This window comes from Canis lupus, chromosome 5 (genome assembly GCF_011100685.1).
Source record: "Canis lupus familiaris isolate Mischka breed German Shepherd chromosome 5, alternate assembly UU_Cfam_GSD_1.0, whole genome shotgun sequence".
In the NCBI taxonomy this organism is placed as follows: domain Eukaryota; kingdom Metazoa; phylum Chordata; class Mammalia; order Carnivora; family Canidae; genus Canis; species Canis lupus.
The window spans coordinates 65,843,433-65,860,701 of NC_049226.1; the positions used below are offsets into that span (position 1 = coordinate 65,843,433).

General features: G+C 53.3%; 1 long non-coding RNA gene across 1 annotated transcript; it reads left to right on the top strand.

Annotated features, from left to right (window-relative positions):
• Positions 1-2,259: 2,259 nt before the first annotated feature.
• Positions 2,260-12,518, top strand: LOC119871919. The gene is made up of 2 exons (XR_005359926.1): positions 2,260-2,599; positions 10,705-12,518. It is a non-coding gene; the product is annotated as an uncharacterized LOC119871919 (long non-coding RNA).
• Positions 12,519-17,269: the final 4,751 nt, after the last annotated feature.

Genomic DNA, 17,269 nt, shown 5'->3' on the forward strand with positions numbered 1-17,269 from the left:
GTGGTCTAACAGCTCCAAGCAAGGTGTCCTGGGAGATGCTGTGCTTGGAACGGGCCTGCCCTCGGCTGCTCCCCAACCCTGAGAGACCTCGTCATAGTCTTTGTCAGTGCCCAGCTTGGACAAGCTCCAGCTGCCTCCAGGAGGAGAGACGGTGAGAACCACCGTCACCACCATCAACTTACAGTTGATAGGTCACTGCTTGGTGGGGACCTGGGGTCTCAGGCTGCAGCCACTTGGGGGCTGGGGCAGCACCTGCTGCTCCCACGTGGATGTGACACCCAGGCTGAGTCTAGAGCTGGCCTCACCTCAGCTTAGAGGTCTGGGAATGACGCCATTCCCTGAGACCATGTGTCCATGAGGCCAGAGGACGGGGGAGCTGTGTCAGGGTCTTGGGGCTGCCGCAGAAGACACAGGCTGAGGGCACAACAACAGAAATATGGCCTATCCCAGCTCTGGGGCCAGAGTCCACAAACCAGGAGTCACAGGGCAACGCTCCCTCCAAAGGCTCCGGGGGAGGGTCCTTCCTGCTGCTCTCAAGTCCTGGGGGCCCCAGGTGGCCCTCAGCTGGTGGCTATGTCCCTCCAATCTCTGTGTTTGTGTCTTAAATGTAATGAACCCAGTCATTGGATATAGGGCCACCCTAACCCAGAAACCTTGTCTCAACTAATTCCATCGGCAAAGACCCAATTTCCAAATGAGGTTGCATCTGAGCTTCCTGGTGGACATACATTATGTGTGTGGGAGGGGGAGGGCTGTCACTGTGTCACCCACAACAGGAGACTACAAGTCACATTTGTAACCAGCTCCTGGCATATCTGGCCAAGGTGGTCTGGACCATTCACGGGTGAGCACCAAGTCGGGCTTGAGCCCTGCAAGCCTGTCAGGACCAGCATTACGGGGCCACCCCCTGATCTTGCAGGGCCTGGACCGCTCCTCATTTCCACACGGCTGACTTTTTCCAATGGGGATAATACTTCCGTCCGGCAGGAGGATTAAGTGAGCTTCTGTGATTCACATGAGACAGCAGATGGCTGGTCACTTCATTGATACCAGTGGCTTTTGTCAGCGTCCATGAGTATGTAGAAAGGGGATGATATCAGACACGTCTCTCTTTCGGCTGGAGATGTGCTGACCTCAGCCTCTGGTTCTTCGGGACGTGCCACTGCTCAGAGGAGAGCATGGGTTGTGGCAAAGATTGCCTGGTCCCAGGGCTCTCTCCCACGTCCCTGGGTCCTGACAAGAGTGAGACAGGAGGCTTTTCTCCATGCATGCCGAGCCCCACGTCCCGGGGACCCCCTCTGTTCTTGTCCTGGAAAGGGACCGGGACACCTAATGCTCAGAGTCTCAGCTTTGTGCCACTCCAAGTTCTGAGCTCAGCCTCACACAAGCCATCCCTGCCCCCTTGTTCTCTAGTTTCTTTTTTAAGATCATGGGTCAGGTCATGATCCCGGGGTCCTGGGATCAAGCCCTACATTGGACTTTCTGCTTAGCAGGGAGTCTGCTTCTTCCTCTGCCCCTCCTCCAGCTCATTCTTGCTCTCTCTCAGATAAATAAATCTTAAAAAAAAAAAAAAAAAAGTTTTTAGAAAACGGATTCCTGGTCAAATCTGCACAATTTTGGTATGACAAGGTTTGGGCAGGTACAAGGGGTTCCCAGAAGGGTGCCGTGGGGAAGCCAGCTGGGAGGTGCTGGTTTGGGGTCAGGATCCCAAGCAGGGACTCGTTCCTGGGTCCTGGCTGTCCGTCCTCCCATGCTGTGTTGTCTTCTGCCTCTCGGCCCTCACATGTGCGTCCTTGCACAGATGACGTCATAATCTGTCGGACTGAGCACATGGGGTGCTGTCACGGTGACTTGGAAGCTGGGCCCTGCCCAACAAGCCTCAGACTACACGAGGGGCTGGTGAGGCCCCAACAACTCTGTTCTCCCCCCACACGTGGTATTTTCAAACAATTTGCATTCACATTTAAACATGGGAAAAGTGGAATGCCTGGGTAGCTCAGCGGTTGCGCATCTGTTTGGTCTGTTTGGCTCAGGGTGTGATCCTGGAGTCCCGGGATCAAGTCCTGAATCAGGCTCCCTGCAGGGAGCCTGCTTCTCTCTCTGCCTGTGTCTCTGACTCTCTCTCTGTGTCTCTCATGAATAATTTTTTTTTTAAATGGAAAAGGTTCACATTAAAAAAAAACAACAACAAATTTCTGACTTCTCTTTAAAAAAAAACCTCAGAAATCTAGCAATTAAAGACTCTCAGTCTGTGGACACCAGAGGTGCTGGCATGACCTAGCAGTGGCCGGGTCTCTCGGCGGGCCTGCGTGCTGAACTCTGGCCTCCACCTGCCTGTCCCACTCATTCTTTTCCAGGTCTGTCCCTGGAGGCATCTGAGATTTCAACTCCTGCCCATATAAGAACCAGCCCCAAGAAAACAGCAATCCATATAAGGCCAGCAGGTTGCAGAAACCCTGGGTTATGTAACACGTGGCCTGGGTCTAAGCCTCTGTTGGCGCCCCGGGGCCCTTCTGAAGCGAGCAGTGCGGAGTCTGCCAGAGAGAGACAGGCAGGAAGCAACACGGATTAGCCACTTTCACTCAGGACAGTTTGCCAGGTGGGTCCAGGATCACAGCTCAACAGCAGGTGTGTCACTGCTTACCTCCTGTGCCAAAGGCAAACATAAGCCACAGACTGCAGCTCCTTTTGTCTCCAAGCCGCTTGCTTACTGGGGGCTGTTTTGGGGCCTGATCGTTCTCTGTGGATGTGTGTGTTGGGGAGTCCTCTGTGCATTGAAGGATACGGAGCAGCATCCCTGGCCTGGACCCACTAGATGCCAGTGGCACCCCTCCCCGAGCCACGGCCCCCAGAACAGCTCCAGACCCTGCCAGGCATCCCTTGCTTGAGAACTAAGCCCGGATGCCACATGGGGGCCCAGCCAGGGTCAGCTGGCTGGCTGGGCGGGGGGTTGGGGGGGAGCCTCGCTGCCCTCCCTCCCCTTCCTCACAGGAGTCGTGACTCACAGACCCAGGTGAGGGCAGGCGTGTGTCACAGCAACTGCAAGGAGCATCTGGCCCGACCACAACTGCCATCTCCAGTTACACAAGTGCCGGCCTGTACAGAAAGGCGCAGCGTGTTCTGTTGGGAAAGAAACCCCCGGGGGCACGTTGGTTTCAATGCCTCGGTGAACCCGGGAGCCAGGTGGAGGCTTCAACGGCCTCTTTGTCCTCACCCCTCCCCTCATGCAAAAGAATGGCTGATGCAAGAGGCCCCAGGATTGCCGGTTCCGGCGGGCAGCGGGGAGCATGAGCGCAGATCGCGGGGCTCCGGGGCTCCGGGGCTCCGTGCTCAGTGGCGGGAGGCAGCAGCTGCCTGCGTGTGGCCAGCAGTTGGCGTCAGAGGGGACTTGCCGGGGCTCTGCCGAGGGGGAACAGAGCAGAAATGAGACCCATGCCGTGGGCACAGAAGGCGGAAGGAAAACGTGCCCACGCAGCCAGCATCTCCCCAGGTGGAGCCTGCCAGGAGGGATGGCGGCCGCAGGAGGGACAGAAACGGCATCTCCAGTCTTCAGCAGGACTGAGCAAAGGGAATCCTGCCCGTGAACTCCCGGGAGGCTCTGAGGTCCCTGCCACGAGGGCGCTGTCCTCGTTGTCACCACCACCAGGAGGGGGAGGGAGCAGCAGCTGTGCCCTCCACCGCAGGGTTTCACGCCCACCACACAAATGACATTTGTGGCTGCTCGTCCTCCGGGTGGGGCTGTCCTTTGCCTCACAGGATGTCGAGCGGCTTCTCTGGCTGGCCCACCCACAGGTGCCATGGCACTAGCCCCCCTACTCCCCGTGTTGACAGAATGTCACCAAACATCACCAAGTGTCCGTGGGAGGCACAATGGCCCCTGAGAGTGTGCCAGCCCCCCGGGGAATGAGCCCAGCGAGTCCCCAGGACCGGTCCCTCCCACCTCTGCTCAGCAGGAACGTCCTGTCCCTCCAGTCCCCAGCTCTGACATCCGCCTGCCACACCCACATCTCCGTGTCCCTTAGCCTTCTTGTCCCTGGCCTCTCTGGAGGCTGGCCAGCCCTGCCACCTTCTGTTACCCTCTGCAGGCTTGGGCTCCGGGGGTTTCCTGCCAACGTCCGCAGGAGCAAGGAGGCCCCATCCCACTGGTCCGATGTGAAGATAGCATCCCATAACTGCAGGTTCACGTGGGTCCTTCAGGGGTCAGCTGAGAGGCCCTACAGCCAGGGGATCCAGAGCAGGGGTCTCCACCGAGGAAACGGGGGCTGTCCCACAGCAGGTGCCATGCAGGGGCCGCTGGGCATCAAGGCTGCAGGAGCATCACACTTGTCATGGGGGCGAGGCTGACTCCATTCATGGCAGAGGGGCCAGCGCAGGGGGGTCTGCAGGATGGGAGACGGATGTTCATTCCCAACATGGTGCGGGCAAGCAGGGATGTACGGCCATGGGCACTGCGGCCAGGGGCTGCCAATCGGAGGCGACCAGATAGTCAATAGGGGGGTTCTGGCTAAACGGACTTAGCAGGGTTTGCGCTAACGCCGCACTCTCGAGGACAAGCCCGGGGATGAGGCCTCGTTGACACAGTGCCCAGAGGAGCACTGTGATCAAGGAGTGTTTGTCACAGCCCGGGGACATTACGTTGGTGGTCTCTTCCTATACACGGGAGAACCCGGGAGCGTGGAGAGGCCTGGTCACTTGCCTGAGGCCCTCAGTGCATGGTCGGGGGGTGGGGGTGCGTCAGAAGCCATACAGCCGCGCGGGGCCTAGATGTGTCACCCCAAAACATGGGAATCTGGTGAGGGAAGGTGAGAGGCAGGTTTCCCCCTCCTGCAGCATGTGCTGCCCCTGCCCCCGTTGGACCCCAAAGACATGGGGTCAAGTGTATGACTGTCTTTGGGGCAGTGCCTTCTTGAGGCCCCTTCTTTCAAGGTTTTTCTGAGTCAGAGGGAGGACGGAGGCCTTCTAACCAGTGGTTTTCCCATTCACTCCATGCCAGCGGCATCCCAGGAACTAGTCACCAAGATGAGGGCTGCGGGGCTAGCAAGATTCGCTGCTGGGACCACCCAGGTCAGGGGCACCCTGAGATTCCTGTGGCTGCTCTCTGGGGGCACGTAGCCCCCACCCTGCAGAAAGGGACCGGGAGCGTCTTTCCCAGGCCTCACTGTCTCTCCAACACAGGCCTCTGGGCAACGTCCCTGTCGGCCAAATCCTGCTAGGAGCCAGGGGGCAACAGAGAGGGCAGCTGCCCATCCAGGGCAGTCTCAGAGCCCAGGACAGCAGGGCGCAGCAGAGGGAGGGCCTGGAGGGGCCCTGGGCAGCGGCGGCAGCAGCGGCGGCAGCAGCACTGGTCCTTTCAGGCCTGGGCAGAGCAAGCTGGATTACACTGCCAGGTGGCTCCAGGCAGGCTGGGGTCAGTGGGGAAGAGGTAGGAGAGGCACATCCGCTTCCAGCAGAGGCAGCCAAGGATTAGAGGGGCGGGGGTGGGTGCTCCGTTCCGGATCAGGGACCCTGTGATCATCCCCAGCAACCCACTTCAAAAGAGCTCTTGTCAGGCTGCTCAGGGCTGGACAAGCAGCAAGTACAGACTGTGCCCGGAAGGTGGGGTCAAGACCCAATCCTAGAGCTGCAGAGCCTTGCTGGCACCTCTGCTGGCACCTCCTCTGTGCGCTCCTGGCACCTGGGGCTGCTTCTGTCAGAGCACTCCTCCAGGTTCCCACTTGGCCGAGCTCCCCAGCAGCCCAAATAGGCTGGCACAAGGAAGAGGCCCGCTGTGACTGAGCGATGAACAGCAAGGGAGACGTGATGAGGAACAGTGACGGAGCATCCCTCTGAAACAGACTCTTCCAACCTCCTTCTCTTGGTAGCGAGGCTTCCACACAGGGTTGTCACATAGAGTTGCACAGTTTGTTTACTGCACAAAGGCACATGGCACATGCATTGCTCCATGTGCACCCCATGTACCCTCACCCGGGCCTGCTCCAGCTCAAAGACCGGGCATCTGCTTCTTTGCACAGAATTCCATTCAATAGTCAAGGCATCCACTGTGCCCCTCCAAGGAAGTACTTTCTAACCATGTGCCCCACCCTCCCTGACGGGAAGACTTTTTCCCTTCTTGCCAAGCCACCTGCTCCAGCAATTGCCATGTAACAAATCAGCCCAAGAGTTAGGGGCTCAAGACAATTCATTATGAGGCCTATGGCTCTGGGCAGTTGGGCTCAATCATGTGGCTCTTGCAGGGTCTCGCGTACAGCCAGGAGCAGAGGACAGAGGTCTAGGGTCATGTCACAGCCTCTTGGTCTCCACGTCTGGCCCTGGGCTGGGACGGCCAGTGCTCCAAGAGCTGGTCAGGCATCTCTCTCCATGCAGCCTCTCTGTGGACTGGCGTGGGGAGCCCCACAGCCTGCCGGTCTCTCTGTGGTCGGGCTTCTGGCAATTGTGTTGAGTTTGCTGGAACGTTCTCAGACTGAGAGGGAACAGTCAGGAGAATGTAGACTTCCGTCTTGTTAGGTATCTGGGTGTCCTGGAGGGGATCCCAGGCCACCCGGAGGGTGGGGGTGTGGGGCCCTGGCTCCTTAGCTAGGGTAGCTCTCATCCGTCGTTGGCCCTGGGGACTTGCCCACGGAGCCCTGCCAACCCCAGGAGAGGGGGATCCATGCCCTGACAACCCGCTAAGGTGTGACCTCCTGAGTCATACCTGTGGAAACCCCCAGGCGTCCTCCTGCTTCTCCTGCTCTCTATTCCAGGCCCACCTGGAGCAGGTAGCCCGAGCATGCGGCCGCCATCTTCCTGGCCGGGCATCGCTCACCATCGGGGGTGCCTACTGCAGCCAGGGGATTCCTGGGGGGAAGGGGGTGCTCCTTGCTCAGTGCTCTCATTTGAAAGACAGAGAGACAGGCCCAGAGCCTCCCCTCCCTTTGGGTGTGAGTGGTGGCGAGAACCTCCTGGAGGCAGCTGAGGCTGTTAGATCTGTGAATGGTATAGAGAATGTCTAGAGATGGTCAGTCTTCTCCCCTCAGAGGTAGATCTACTATGTCCCTCCCAGCATCTCCCCTGCAGCTCGGGGTGAGACAAGCCCAGAGAAGGTAGCCTTCTGCAGGGCAGGGCCAGCCGTGGGCTGAGACTCCTCCACGCTGAGGGGCGCCAGGGTGTGTGGGTAAGTCTGTGTTTCAAAGGAAGAGTGAGGTTCTGGAAATGAGGTCTCTAGAGGGCTGGGTGTGGCCTCTCCTTCAAGTTTGGTTTGGTTTTTTGAGAGTGTCTTGGGGGCCTTCGTACGACATAAACGTGGAGGCCAGAGGCCAGAGGCTGAAGTCGAGGTGTGGGCCGGGCCATGCTCCCCCCACCCCGGCGCCGCAGGCTGCATCCTTCTGTATGAGGCAGGCTTCTTGGGAGAAACAGAAGTGGTAGGACACGTGCATATATGGAGGAGATCTATCGTAAAGAAACAGCTCGTGGGGTTGTGGAGGCTGACAAGTGCCAAGAGCACAGGGGAGCAGGCAGCTGGAGACTGGGAAGAACCCATGTGTCATCCTGAGTTCAAAGGAAGAACAAAGTGCTGTCCCAGCTCAGAGGCCACCAAGCAGGACAAAATCTCTCTTGTTCAGAGGAAGGTTGACCTTTGTTCTCTGCAGGCCTTCGACTGATTGGATGAGGCCCACCATAGTTACAGAGGACAATTTGCTTTCCTCGGCCTATTTTATTTTTTTTTAAGACTTTATTTATTTATTCATGAGAGACACAGAGAAGAGAAGCAGGACAGGGACATAGGCAGAGGGAGGAGCAGGCTCCATGCAGGGAGCCCAATCCGGGACTCCAGAATCACAGCCTGAGCTGAAGGCAGGTGCTCAAACGCTGAGCCACCCAGGCGTCCCTACTCAGCCTATTGATGTAAACTTTAATCTCATCTAAAACAATCTCACAGAACCACTCAGAATAACGTTTTACCAAATATCAGGGCACCCTATGACTCAGTCAAGTTGATACATAAACTCCATCATGCACATCTTGCCTCAACTAGGTTCTGGTGGCTCCAGGGATCTCTGGGCTTGTGGCCACATGCCTCCACTCTCTGCCTCTATTCTCACGTTGCTCCTCCCTGTGTCCCTATGATCCAGATCTCCCTCTTCTGTCTCTTTCAAGGAGATTCTGCATTGATTTCGTAAACCGATCCCATCTGCAAAGACCATATTTCCAAATAAGGTCACATCCACAGGGTACAGGGGTTAGGACTGGGACATATCTTTTGCAGGGATGCCTTTGAACTCATACTAGATAAAGGTGGCCCTAAGTCCAACCACTGGTGTCTTTGTATGAAGACACATGAAGACACAGAGAGAAGTCCATGTGAAGACAAGCAGAGCCTGGCATGAAGCTGCCACAGGCCAAGGAACATCAGGAATCATTGGCTGCCACAGAGTTGAGAAAGGATCCCCCCAGAGCCTTCGGGGGAAGAGGCACAGCCCTACCAACATCTAGATTTTGGACTTTTGGCCTCCAGATGTGTTTCAACCCCCCCCCCCCCCCACTTTGTGGCCATTTGTTACGGTGGCCTCAGGACACTTGCACACCCTGTTGGTTCCTATTTCTAATACATTGAAGCTATTCACCCACTTTGTTCTATATTTTCTTTACCGTTTGTTTCTGTCTTGATTTGTCACAAAATCAGGCTACTAGGAAAGTCTCTGTCTGACTCTTTGACCAAAAGAACTGGAATCACCTTTTTTCTGAGTGTTTATATACATGGACAGAAGTGCATATGGGCCAATGGAGGGCAGACAGGGTAAAGACAGGTAAAGGCAGAGGAGAGCACATCACAGGCCTCCTGGGCCTTAGCCATCTGCCTGGGCCTCCCTCCTCTCCCTCAGCCTCCTGTCCCACCTGTCACGGACTCCAGTCCAGAACACCCCCGCCAGCGCAGGAGGCCAAGAGCTACCGATGCAGAGACCCCGATCCCCTCCCGTACCAGCTGGTCACATCACCTACCTGCCCTGGTGGCCGTTGGTGACCTTCCGTCTCTGTGTGCTGCAGAGCGGACATGTCAGCACACCTGGGTACCTGGGCACTCACCTTTCTCACCTGGGCCACTCCAATGGCCTCTTGCTTCTGTATTCATTTCCTTTTGTTGTAATTACCACAAATTTAGTGTCTTAAAACATACACATTTATTCTCTCATCGTTCTGGATGTCAGACGAACAGACTGGGTCTCTCCGGGGCTAACTGAAATCAAGGTGTCAGCAGAGCCAGATCCTCTGTCCTCCCCATCCATGTCCAGAGCCAGCTGCCAGGGGCCTTCCCAGCTCCCTCTGACTCCACTCCTACCTCTGCTGTAAGACCCCTAGTGAGGACACTAGGCCTAGTGTGACAGCCCAGGATGGTCTCCCACCTCAGGATCCTCCCTTACTGCCATCTGCAAGTCCCCTGTGCCCCCACACAAGGTCACATACCCACAGAGTCTTTCTGGGGATCAGCACGTGGTTACCCTGCTGCCCTCATCATGCTGACCAGTGGCTATGGTGCTCCTGTTCCAAACGGTGGGTCCCTTCATGTCACTGCCCTGTTTACTACCCACCAGCAGCTCCCGTGGTGCTTACAACAAAATCCAAACCCCCTCTCCACGCTGGCAGCCCTGGAGAAGGGGGCCCTACCTCTCCACCCACCCTCCACCAACACCATAGCAGCTCCCAAACACCCCGTCACTCTGTCACCAGGCCCCCTCCTCAAGAGTCTTCCTGCCCTCACCCGAGGGAACCCACTCCTCCGCACCATGTCATCCTGTTTAATTTACGTATCTTTATCCAAACCCATCTGTGATCCTGTTCACTTGTTTCCTGTTCACTATGTTGCCTCTAGAATCTGATTCCCCAGCAGAGGGTCCGGTGAGCCTAGAGCAGGCCCAGCACATGGCAGGCCCTCGACAAATATTTGTAAAATGAAAGAGGCATTCCAGCAGAGGCAAATGAGTTAAAGCCAGCCCTGTCGTCTGTTTCTTGGCACGGGTTTGTTGTCCAGTCCCGGCCAGTTATTCAGACACACAAAGCGCTCTTGGCCTTGGCTAGGGGAAACAGAGGGCACAGTGTACTGCAGAGACGCCCAAGTCTCTGAGCTCTGGGTGCTCATTGTGGCACTGAAGCAGATGAAGTTCCCTCCGAGTGTAATGAAGTGACACAGTGGGTCGGGGAACTGTGCTCCTCTGCTGAGTCTTCTCCACTCGTGATCTGAGAGTCTTGCTTCTGCGACCCACCACTTCCAAATCCCAGTTTGGCCTTGGCTATCGGTAGCACAGAATACTCTTCATTGGCAGGATGCCTCTGCTTGGCTGAACTTTGCAACCACAAGATAAATGATGCCCTGCATCTTGGCAGCAGGGGATGGCTTGTTCCTTCTGGGCAGGAGAGCCTCGGGGAGCCAGGAAGGTGATGATGCTCAAGACAAACAGCAGCCAAGCCCGGGAGGCAGAAGCTGAGCCGAGCCTCAGCATATCCACCGTCCCTGCCCCACATGGCAGGGTCCTTCACTCAGTTCTGGCATGTTTGTTAATTACAGAGAGATCTACAATTATCTCTGGAGAATTAGAGCATTGCATGATTTTGCCCAGGGCTAGAAAGATGTGTCCACTAGCCAAGCAGAAAGAAGGCCAATGAAGCAAGAGTCTTCTCTGGGTTAATACAAATGGTAAACCTAATGTGAGTTTGTTTCCATTTGCTCCCCAGGAAGGAGCCCTCCAGAGGCCTTGGAGACCCCCAAAGAGCAAAGCAAAGAGACCAAAAGCAAACACCCAAGGAGGGATCATTGGCCCTCTTTCCACCGAAAAGGGTCCAAAGTGTCCACAGCGTCACAGAGGGCCTCTGCAGCTGCAGCCATGGGTTGGGGTCTGCTTTGGGGAGCTTGCCATCAGAAGCTTCCTAACCCACAACGCCATTCACAGCAGCCATGCTAAGTCACATTTTGTCCAGTGAGTTTCTGCATCCTTGCTAAGCCTGCCTTAGTATCAGGCCACACAACATACACTCAAACCAATTGCTGACCATCTCATGGATGGAGGAACCCAGCATAGTTGCTTGAGCCTCGTGTGCAAAGAGCAGTACTCCCTTGCCCCATCCCCGGGACCTGGCCCCGGATGCTAAGGGCATATTGCGTCCACCTCTTATGGATTTGTTTGTTGAAACCTGCAGGATCCTGTGTGTTAACTCCCAAGGAATGAAAGAGCTGGAAGGACCCAAGAATTGCTCAGCTCTTACTCCAACAGATTAATGGCTTCCCTAACACGATCCAACAAGTCTGGGGAGCTGCTTCTTCACCAACCTGATGTTCGTCCTGGCCTTTTGTTCTTCCTGTCATTTTTCAAGTTTGTCAAAGATTTCAGGCAGTGCCTGACTCTTGGTTCAGAGAGAAGGGAACCTGCCAAATGCAGGCTTGTGGGCCATTTCAACAGTACCTCCCCTGAGCAAAGAACACCAGGAGCTCCGGATGTTGCTCTGTGGTCCAGAGATTCATTAGTCCTTCATTTACTCAAGTGAAAATGACAAAGAAGAGCTAGTTTGGCTTTGCATTTTGCTTTGTCCTTCTCAGTCCTTTGCATTTGCACTTACATTTTAGGATCAGCTTGTCATTTTGTGAGTATGTACATGCACGGTACACAGAAAGCCCTCAGGATTTTAATGAAGTGGTATTGAATCTATGGGTCATTTTGGGAAGATTGAAGCCTTTCTAGTAGTGAGTCTTCAGTGTAGAGGATTTGCTCTGTCTATTCCTAGGTATCTGTTGGTTTTTGATGCTCTTACAAACAGTAACTTCTAAAGATTTTTATTATAGATGTATCTGTTGCCAGTATATATAAAATAACAACCAGTTTTTGTATGTTGATCTTATATCCAGCAACCTAGCTAAGCTTACCTTTTAATTTGAATAGATTATTTGTAAATTCCTTTGGAATTGTTTACACTATGTGTGAATAATGACAATTTAGATTCCCCTTTCTCAAACCTTATGCTTTTATTTCTTTTCTCCTTTTTTGCACCAGTTAGCCTACCTTTGCCATGTTAAATATATGTGGTGAGAGAGGATGCTATGGCTTTACCTATTTCTTACTTCCATTCCCCATCAAAAAGCCTCTGAAGGATTTTAGGGAGACGGCAGTGGCAACACAGTTTTTGGATATTTCAAAGTGCCACATAAAATAGTACAACTAAAAAGTCCCACCTAGATAGTGCAGCTAAAAAGAGGAGTAAAAATTCCAGGGACTCTCATGAGTGTACAGTGGACTTTTCCAGAGGCCAGAGACATGCTATCACCCAAAAGATTAAATGCAGATAGCATATATAAGAATTCTATCAGTTGTCTACAAAGCCAGACATTAAGACATTTGCAGAAACATAAAATCATACTCACCTTTTCATCTAAATGCTGTTACTTTTTATTAAAAAGATATATCTTCATTAAAAATATGTGGTTTGTGTTAACAATGTAATTGGGTTATTATTGCTATTTTAAATGAATTGATAAATAAATGCCTATTTTATTTTTTTAAAGATTTTATTTATTTACTCATGAAAGACACAGAAAGAGAGAGAGGCAGAGACACAGGCAGAGGGAGAAGCAGGCTCCATGCAGGGAGCCCAACATGGGACTCAATCCTGGGTCTCCAGGATCACATCCCAGGCTGAAGGCAGCACTAAACCACTGAGCCACTGGGGCTGCCCTAAATGAATGTTTAAAATAAGAAGTATTCACGGACAACATCTACAACAAAACTAGGAGCTAAGCTGTCTGCACACAGGCCAGAGCACCAGTGGATGGGGTTGAGCCCCTGCCAGGCACAGACTGTGGGGTATTGGGTTTGCATAGGGAGGGCAGAGGGCAGTGACATGCCTGAGTGTCTGGGAGCATGAGCACCTACAGGTGTGCCCCGGACAGTGTGGTGGCTGGCCAGTCTGATAGCAGCCAGCGAAGACAGCAGAATTGCCACAGCAGGAGCGAGTGCAGGGTGACCTGGTCATGCCTTCTGGGGATGGAGTGGTCCAGCCCCTGGTAGCCAGGGACTCCTTTCAGAACAGAGTTCCACACAGAGAGGAAACTGCTAGAAGTGGAATGAGAGCCGAGGGGACAGGGATAAGAGACCAGCGAGGGAGAGAAGTGGAGAAAAACAGATGGGTTCAGGTCCAGCCTTAGAGGAGCAAAAGAGAGGTCCATCTGGGAGATGGGGAAAGCTGAAACAGGTCTTCTTCAAGAGCCTCAGGAGCCTTAAATTCACACAAAGCAACAGAAATGCATCAAGGGCAAGTCCCATACAAAGTTACCACAAGAAAAATGAGAATATGCAGTGGAATGACATTCCTTACAGAGAAGAAAGAATTTCAGAAGGACGTGCTAAAAAAAGGAAATATCAAAATTGTAACATGCTTGTTTCAGAATAAACTAAAAATGTTTGAGGAAATGACACAAAATGGGGGAGGGGAGGATCCCAGCACCATAAGATACTTTTTAAAACTTGGAAATGAGGTGAGAGACTCAGGCAAAGAATTAAAAATAAGAGAACAATTATTTCATAAATGTAGACTAAATAGGAGTGTAATGTAACAGTGAAACAACCAACATGAGGATATAACGCCTTGAGAAGACTAGAAGGTGAGAAGGCGAAACGGTTTAAAATTCAAAAGAAAACAAAAACCACGATTCAAAGGATCTGAAAGAAACTTGGAAATTGTGAAAATTGGCAAAAAAGATCCAACACACAGATAACAGGGCTCTTTGAGGAAGGTGCCAATGTAAGAGAGCAGAACAAATCCTGAGAACTGTATTCAAGGAAAGTTGCCTGAAATCCAGCCCAGAATGACCAATGCCAAAGACATACTTTAGCAAAATGACTGGTATTTAAAGAAAAAGAAAAAAAAAAATCCTTCGGGCCTCTAGGTAACAAGAGCACTGGCTTAGAAGAGACAAAAATCAAATTATCATCGAACTCTTCAACCTCAACACAAAACTGGAGCCAGAGACTTAATACTCAGCAAAATGGATCTTCCCATAAGAGGTGCTGCCACCACACAAGAACCCACTGTTCTTAGGCTTCATACCACGGCACAGCAGAATGCCGCCATCAGGATGCTGGTGAGTGTCTAGTGACTTGAAGTTTTAGGGCTGAGGGAGGGGCTGTGAGATCCCATGGCATCTATTGTACAGATAATGCAGGTATGATCCCCAGGATCATACCCCAAGCCGGAGGCAGACACTCAACCACTGAGCCACCCAGGTGCCCCTAGACTGTGGTCTTAAGATACCATTTTGACTCCAGACCTCGGGGCTTGGGGAAATCGTGCATTCCAGGTCTGGGCATAGGTGAGTCTGAAACATCTTACATGCCAGCTACTGGGGCCTCAGAGACTGCAGGCCCTGGTGGGGGTGTTCCTGCTGGCTGAAGATGGGATGAACTGATGTTCCTTAAGGTTAAGAATTGCACTGGGATCCCTGGGTGGCGCAGCGGTTTGGCGCCTGCCTTTGGCCCAGGGCGCGATCCTGGAGACCCGGGATCGAATCCCACGTCAGGCTCCCGGTGGCTGGAGCCTGCTTCTCCCTCTGCCTGTGTCTCTGCCTCTCTCTCTCTCTCTCTGTGTGACTGTCATAAATAAATTAAAAAAATTTAAAAAAAAAAGGTTAAGAATTGCACTGATCTAGAAGCCCCCAGAATGTGCCTGAATCTTGTGTAAGAGGCAAACAGGCAAACAGATTGATCACACGTTGAGGATGACACAGATCCAACCCTTTATCTTGCAAACCAGGTAAATGAAAGAAAGAACTGAGAATTTATTCTGCGTTCCAACCAATAGTAGATGCGGCCTTACAGAGAGGTCCGTTTGCAGGGCTCTTCCAACTTCCTGATGAAAGCGAAGTGATGCAATTAGTGGAGACTGCATAAAGGTACTGAGCGTCATCGGCCCCCAACCTCACAGGAAGAGAGACCACGTGTCTCCCAAGCCAAGAATTGGGTCTCCAATGGGGCCTGTGGGTGGCTCAGTGGTTGAGCATCTGCCTTTGGCTCAGATTGTGATCTCATGGTCCTGGGATTGAGTCCTGTATCCGGCTCCCCTCAGGGAGCCTGCTTCTCCCTCTGCCTATGTCTCCCTCTCTCTGTCTCTCATGAATAAATAAATAAATAAAATCTTAAAAAAAAAAAAAAAAGAATTGTGTCTCTGCAAAATTTATGTATCCAAGACCTCAGTCCCGGTTCCTCAGCAAGTTATCGTATTTGGAGACGGGGCCTCTAAAAAGGTGATTGGTTAAAATGTCATTATGCGTAGCCCCTAATCCAAAATCTCACTAATGTCCTTGTAAGAAGAGGAAATCTGTACCACAGAGACCCCGGGACATGTGTCCACAGAGGAAAGACCCTGGGAGGCCTCAGGGGAGAGGAACCTACCCCTGCCCACAGCCTAGGGGCCCAGAAGATCATGAACATCTGTGGGCTGAAGCCCCAAGTTGTGGCCCTTGCTCATGGCAGCCTGAGCAGATGAATATGGGGTGGGAAGTAGGGGTGCTCTCAAGGCCCAGACGGCTGCCTAGGCCCTGCCTGCATATGGGGGCTACAGGACCCCAGCCCACCCTGTAAACCACATCCCTGCCTAGGGGAGCCCTGCCGTGGATGGAGAGGACAGCAAGGCCAGGACATGAGCCCAAGGGCACAGAAACCAGAGCCCACAGTGCGAACAGCAGCTATAGAGGAAAAGCTATAGAGGTTTGCTTTTTTGTTGTTTTTAATAGATTTTATTTTTTGGAGCTGTTTTAGGTTCACAGCAAAATACAACAGCAGGTACTGAGACTTCCCATGCAGCCCTGCCCCCTCGCACCCACGGCCTCCCTTGCACAGCCATGGTACTACACCTGCTATGGTCAGAGCCTGCGTTGACGTGTCACCATGACCCAGCTGCTGGTGTGCTTTTTTTTTTTTTTCAAGATTTTATTTATTTATTCATGAGAGACATACAGAGAGAGGCAGAGACATAGGCAGAGGGAGAAGCAGGCTCCCTGCAGGGAGCCCGATGGGGAACTGGATCCAGAGAGTTCTGGGATCATGCCCTAAGCCAAAGGCAGAAGCTCAACCGCTGAGCCTGCCAGGCGTCCCTGCCGAGTGTGCTTCTGAGAACAAGTTTATTCTCTCTGGGTTGAGTGCCGAACTTCTCATAGCAGGAAGGTGTTTGTTCTGGTCTCTCTGTCTAGAGGCGATGGAGTCGTGATGGACGTGGAGCTTTAGCCATGGGGAGAGCCCGCTGGGGCCGAGGGTGCCGGGCCCAGGTTCAGAATCTTGCTGGGCTGCTGGGACCCAGCGAGTCGGGCTCTCTCAGGGGCTGGGAGGAGGCAGCAGACCCCGGTTCTGGCTGCTTGGCTGCATCCACAGGCCAGAGCTTAGTTTCTTTGTGCTTTGTTCCCTGATTTGCAAAATAAAGCGGGGGTATTCTGCAAGCCCAGCGTGCGCGGGGCAGGGGGGTGGGGGGAGGGAGACCTAAGGAGCTCAGTCTAGAATTAACTGTGTCTCGGCAGAATGGGGGAGAGAGGGGAGCCGGCCTAGCCTGGGCCTGGGCAGCTATGGGGACGCCAGCTCCCATTGCCCTGGTGCCCCATCAGGACCGCAAGAGCGCACGCTGGCAGCAGGTACCCTGTGCCCAGCTCTCCTGGCAGTGCCTCAGCCTTGTCACCCGCCCCAAGTGCTGCTCTCAAATGCTGGCTGGGCAGTGACCCCATGACCCTGGTGCCTGGGGTACAGGAATCCCCTGCTTCCCCACCCGGAGCACAGGGAACACAGCCCAAAGGCCTAGTGACACTGGGTGAGTGGCTCAGAGGTGGGCTCAGGGTTCTGCCCACGGATGGTCCCGTTGGTCCCTGACTCAGAGAAGCAGAGCTCCTCAGCTCAGAGCCCCCCACGCTCTGGCCCCATTTTGCTGGCAGGAGGAAATACAGTGATCTAGCGAATGAGGTCACAGATGATCTGGTTCCCTTGTGCCCAGTGGCCCTGGGACAGGAGACACGAATGCTCTGTGACCTCCTTGGTGCTCTCCTGGGAGACATTTTAATTTCTGCACCTTACCATGTTTTGATGTTTTAAGCCGAACCTGATGATTTGGAGGTGTTTGGGCAAAGTCATTGAGGTTGCTAGCTGACCGGCCTTAAGGAGGGGTCCGGCTGCAGTAAGATACTCTTTTTTTTTTTTTCTTCCAGTAAGATATTCTTTTTTTTTTTTTTTTAATTTTATTTATTTTATGATAGTCACAGAGAGAGAGAGAGGCAGAG